We start from the raw sequence: 6,000 nt of genomic DNA, 5'->3' as shown, positions 1-6,000 counted from the left end.
TTTAAGAAGTTTCCTTTTAAAACCTACTGAACGTTGTTCGACTAATCCATAAATACACGGAAAAAAAGAAAGAGCGCGCCGCGCCCTGAGCCTAATTTAGTATGAAAATCTATGTCGCCAACACACACACTACTACACACAACACAAATAGAGGGTCGGTTTTTGGTCTACAAGTCTTCTAGAAATCGATTTTCGCTCATGTCGTCTCGGACATGGGTATATTTGGTATCATTGCATTCAGTATAATGCCCTGAACACAAATATATGAGATGACAAGCCCGAAAGTGGTGGGGGTAGTTGCTGTGACGTCATAAAGTCGGCAGTACAAAGTTTTTTACTTTCTTCTTTTAAACATACCATGAAAGGGCTTTGTGAGTAGATTACAAATATATAACACTAGAGACCCGTTGCGGCGTCAAAACGCCGCTAGAGTATGGTTCTAAAAGTTAGGTTGCCTGTCCACTGGAGCGGAGCGATAAGCGGGGAAAAAATCCAGCAATAGAATTTCATTAAAATTACAGAGCGGATATTTTATGCCACTCAATCGGTTGATTTTTTCCTCGCTCATCGCTCCGCCACCTCGCTCCGCTCCTGTGGACAGGCGGCCTAAGACTGAACGCTTAATGAAACATAAAACTCAAAAGCAATAAAAATGGGTACTTATACTATAAAGTATCCTATCAAAACATTACATGTAAAACGATTCATAAAATGTTCAGGCATTCATGTGCTGTTGTTGATGTGTAGTAGTTGTTGGTGCTGTTGTTGGTGCAGTAGTTTTGTTTTCTAAAGGGAAAAAGTAATGAAGTTGTACTTTTGGTAGAAAGAAAAGCTCCGGCGCGCCCCACTCTAAGCTTTATATCTGCATACATCTAGCAAATATATCAAGTTTGGTGTCTTTTTCGTATAATTCGAGGATGAAGAATTCATTTCTGTGACTAAATTTTCACTCACCCATACAAAAAATTCGAGAAATACAAAATTTAAAAAAATCTTTACACTTTTTTTTTCGAAAATCCTCTATAGAATTAAAACTATGAGAACTTGCTCTAGAAAAAAAATACCCGTGAATAGCCCAGTTATCCTACTATATAGAATGTTAAACTTGTCAAACATTTTTCTTTTATAACTCTGTTAAAAAAATGTTTTGTGTCGCGCGGCGTACCCGCGTTGTAAGAGCGGTATGCAGCTTTTAGGATTTTAAAGTGTTTAGATGATTTCTGATAAGTTGTTATTCTTCTGGTTGTAGATTACATTAATAAATTACTTCTGGATGTGATATATAGTTGGTCAAGCAAATCATGTCAGCAGAAAAAGGCGCGAAATTCAAATTTTATATGGGACGATATCCCTTCGCGCCTACATTTTATAAATTTGGCAGTAGTTATTATAAATGTGATAAAATTAACATAGTTAGATGTATGACAAAAATGCGGGTTAAAATTAGATATCTATTGTTCGCAATTGCCACTACATTTGTTTTGCAGCGGCAACGAATAATCTCCAAACAAGCAGCAGCCGCCGCAGGTCGGCTTGTCCATATGGGCTCCCAATAACCATTTTGTTTGGACCAGCCCCAGTCAGTAGGGCATGGTAGCTGTTGCTGAGAGGATATAATCTGTCCCCAAACCTCCTCCCCAAACTCCTCCTTGGTAAACTGCACGGAGAATATGTTTACGTAGGGCATCTTCTGTTGGAGGCAGATTCTCTAACTCAGGGTTTCTTAAACTTTTTGCTGTCACGGACCATTTTTACAATTTAAACAATTCCACGGACCCCGGTTAAAATATATTTTAGAAAAATAATAAAAACCCTTATTTATATTTTAAAATTTACTTTTATTATAAGTTTCATTACACTTAGGTCTCGTCAAGTTTATTACAACATTTCCTAATAAGTATGTTTACAGTAGATATTTGACTTACTGCGGACCCCTGATAAACATGCTACGAACCCCTAAGGGGTCCGTGGACCCCACTTTAAGAAACCCTGCTCTAACTGGAGGTTTCTTATTGTATAAAGTACTCTTCGGCACTCATTTACACTCGTACCTCGTACTTGTACCTGATCTGAAATCAGTAACAAAATTCATAGTGTTAAAATACTGTCTAGGGATCAATTCACACCTCGTAATTCAAATCTGTCCAGACTTAAAAATGTAAGACTCTTACTTGTGATACAAGACCATAACAATTTTTTCCAATATTGGCAAATTTGGCAACGCCTGCTCAGTATTGCCTTGTTTGTCGTATTTAAATCCCTCTGTTACAGCAGTAAATACGCTTGAAATACGCTTTTTTTCACCTTTCCACACGAAAAAGAAACAGTGTCGCAACCTGAAAAGGCGTGGAAGAATGCCAAGACTACTGTACTTTCTGGTCCTGTGAAATAAATTATATATCTATGCTTCTTCTCTTCTTCTTCTTTTCCTTTGCCTTATCCCACATTAGGTGGGGTCGGCTCTCCATATCCTTCGGCGCCAAGACGATCTGTCTTGAGTTGTCGGGTTGGGTAGTTGGGCTTTTTCCAATAGTTTGGCCATACTCGTCCACCACGTCAGAGGGGGCCTTCCTCTACCTGTTTTGCCTTCTGGCAGAGCAAGAGCTTTTTGCACGACATGGCCGTCGTCTCTCCGCATAACATGGCCGTACCACCTTAGTCGCGTTTCCGTAAGTTTTTCGGAGATGGGAGTGACTTTGAAGCTGCAAAATTTGAAATTATATATCTATGCGTTACAAATAAAATCATATATTTAAAGAAAGTTTGCAGCACGTGACCAATTGCCCAGATGACCTGTCTCGTACTGCGGTGACATATTTATTTTATTTACAATTAATGGAGGAACTACAAAAGTTACCTAATGAAGATGCAATAGCATGGCACGAGAGAAACTGGTCATTCTTTCCTGTGCCAATATGTACCCATAACTCCTGGAGCTCCGGCAATTGTGATAATATACATGCAACTGCGAGAACAACAACATCAGTATCCACTGTGTGTAGCATAATTTTTGTGTGACCTGGGGCTACAGCATCAGCCACATAATGGACCATCATGCGCGTGTCTGCTTCCTGTACGAGGGCAACTGGTCACGTGCTGCAAACTTCCTTTAAATAAAAGATTTTATTTGTAACGCATAGATGTATAATTTATTTTACAGGACCAGAAAGGATAGAAGTCTTGCCATTCTTCCACGCCTTTTCAGGTTGCGACACTATTTCTTTTTTGCTTGGAAAGGGGACAAAAAGCGTATTTCAAGCTTGGAGCGCATATCCTGCTGTAACAAAGGGATTTAAATTTGGCAAACAAGGCAATATTGAGCAGGCGTTGCCAATATTGGAAAAATTTGTTATTGTCTTATATGACAAGTAAGTCTTACAATATTAAGTCTGAACAGATTTGAATTACGAGGTGTCAACCCTAGACTTCTTTTAACACTATGCATTTTGTTACTGATTTCAGATCAGGTACAAGTACGAGTGTAAATGAGTGCCGAAGAAATCTCCAGTTAGAGAATCTGCCTCCAACGGAAGATGCGCTACGTAAACATTATTCTGGCCCTTATCCCGGGTCAAAACCCGAGTAAATCTTGCCTACGAGAATTACACTTCTCAAATGGAAGGAAAGCTTAAAACCAATCCCCGTGCTTTCTGGCAACACATTGCAAGTCTTAAAGCCAAAGGAGGCTTCGAGTCCCTGGTTTTCTATGACGGTAATGAATTTCAGGGTAGTGAGGCGGCTCAGGCTTTTGCTAATTACTTTTCGTCGGTCTTTCTCTCCGAGGAACCTCATCTTGATCACCAACGAATCTTACGCGAGGATCGAAGTTTTAATGCAAACTATGTGCATATTAATAAGATTTTGCAGCCGGATATCGAAATTTCTTTGGGTCATCTGAAACCTCGAAGCTCCCCTGGTCCCGACAATCTTCCTGCCTTTATTTTAAAAGGCTGCAAAGAGTGGCTTATGGCTCCCATGATGCACATTTTTAACTTGGCCTTAAGTACCGGGCAGTATCCAAACAAATGGAAAATAACGAGAGTCAAGCCTATTCCCATAACTAACAAGACCACCCAGGTTGAGGATCATCGACCTATCGCTATCCTCTCGTCGATGGCAAAACTTTTTGAGTCTGTAATAAATCGACTTGTTGCCCACCAAATCGGGCCCTACCTTTGTGATTCCCAGCATGGTTTCAGGTCTGGGCGATCGGTAGAAACCAATCTGCTAACCCTGGTTGACTCTATTGCAGATCATTTAGACAAAGGCATACAAGTGGACGTGTTGTACTTTGACTTTAAAAAAGCCTTTGATCAAGTAGATAACGATGTCCTGTTGTCCAAGCTGTGTAATATTGGGTTTTCACCTCAGCTACTCCGATTTTTCGCGAGCTACTTGGGCGACAGGAAACAGTATGTGCAACACGGCTGTTTTGTATCTAAAACCTATCATACGCGCTCTGGCGTCAGCCAGGGTTCGATACTTGGGCCGTTGCTTTTTGGGATCATGATCAATGATCTTGCATCAGTTCTTAAATCTGCCAGATGCTTGCTCTATGCTGATGACCTCAAAGTTATTTACGGTGTGCAAGAAGTATCCGACTGTGTATCTCTCCAGGAGGACGTGGATAAAGTGCACCAATGGAGTCGCCAAAATAAGTTGTCCTTTAATGCCTCTAAGTGTGCCGTCATGACTTTCAGTAGGGCCCGTCGTCCACTCTACTACGAATATCATCTAGGATCGGAACCATTATCCCGGGTCAATACTATTCGGGATCTTGGCATCATTCTTGACACCCACCTCAACTTCCATGAACATATGATATCGTTAGCTCGTGATTGTTATAAGAGGTTAGGGTTTGTTATTAGGAACACGAGAGATTTCCAGGACTCGGGTACTATAAAGCTTCTATACACATCTCTAGTCAGAAGCAAGCTCGAGTCAGCTGCCATCGTTTGGAATCCTCATGAGGTATCCTATGTCTTGCTTTTGGAGAGGGTACAAAAAGTATTTCTCCGGTTCTTATATAAAAAAATATTCGGGTATTACCCGTTTTTATACCCAACCAAATACTTGCTGGGTTCTTTAGGCCTGAACTCTTTGGAGGTAAGACGAAATTTTAAGCTCCTTACGACAGCCTGTTGCGTCTTGCGAGGTGAATCGGATTGTGCCGAACTGGTGGCACAATTACTGCGTCTTTTTGTCCCTACGCCGACCAGAATCAACTTCCGGCCTCGGGACCGTGGTCTACTTGTAGGCCCGATATCGCGAACCGTGTCTCGCAGAAAATCCCCACTTGTTCGCCCTTTACCCCTCCTGAATGCGCTCTTAGCATCAGCGCCCGAGTGTGATTTATTTGCTGGCAGGTGGAGCGAAGTGCGAGAGGAATTGTTGAGGTTCTGTGAGAAGATGGATGAGCGTCCTTCAACAGTTTGAATGTGCTTATTGTATAATAATATTATTAGTTTACCTGTTTTTGTTTTTAATTTGTTTGTAGTTTTGCAGTAACTTTGTATATTTCATACTGTTATGCTGTAAAACTATTAAAAAAACACACATAACACTGCCATCTTAACAAAACTAATGAGACGACATTTAGCGATAGTAACTCGAACTAACATGTCAACCAAAGAACCTATTTCTTAGACTCAAACCTTTGAATTTTTGATAACACTGCCATCTTAACAAAACTACTAAGAACACTAATGAGACGACATCTACCGGTAGTAACTCGAACTAACATGTCTACCAAAGAACCTATTTCTTAGACTCAAACCATTGAATTTTTGATAATACTGCCATCTTAACAAAACTACTAAGAACACTAATGAGACGACATCTAGCGATAGTAACTCGAACTAACATGGCTACCAAAGAATCTATTTCCTAGACACAAACCTTTGAATTTTTGATAACACTGCCATCTTAACAAAACTACTAAGAACATCAATGACACGACATCTAGCGATAGTAACTCGAACTAACATGTCAACCAAAAAA

Source organism: Cydia strobilella, chromosome Z (genome assembly GCF_947568885.1).
Source record: "Cydia strobilella chromosome Z, ilCydStro3.1, whole genome shotgun sequence".
Classification (NCBI taxonomy): Eukaryota; Metazoa; Arthropoda; class Insecta; order Lepidoptera; family Tortricidae; genus Cydia; species Cydia strobilella.
This window is presented reverse-complemented; position numbering follows the sequence as displayed.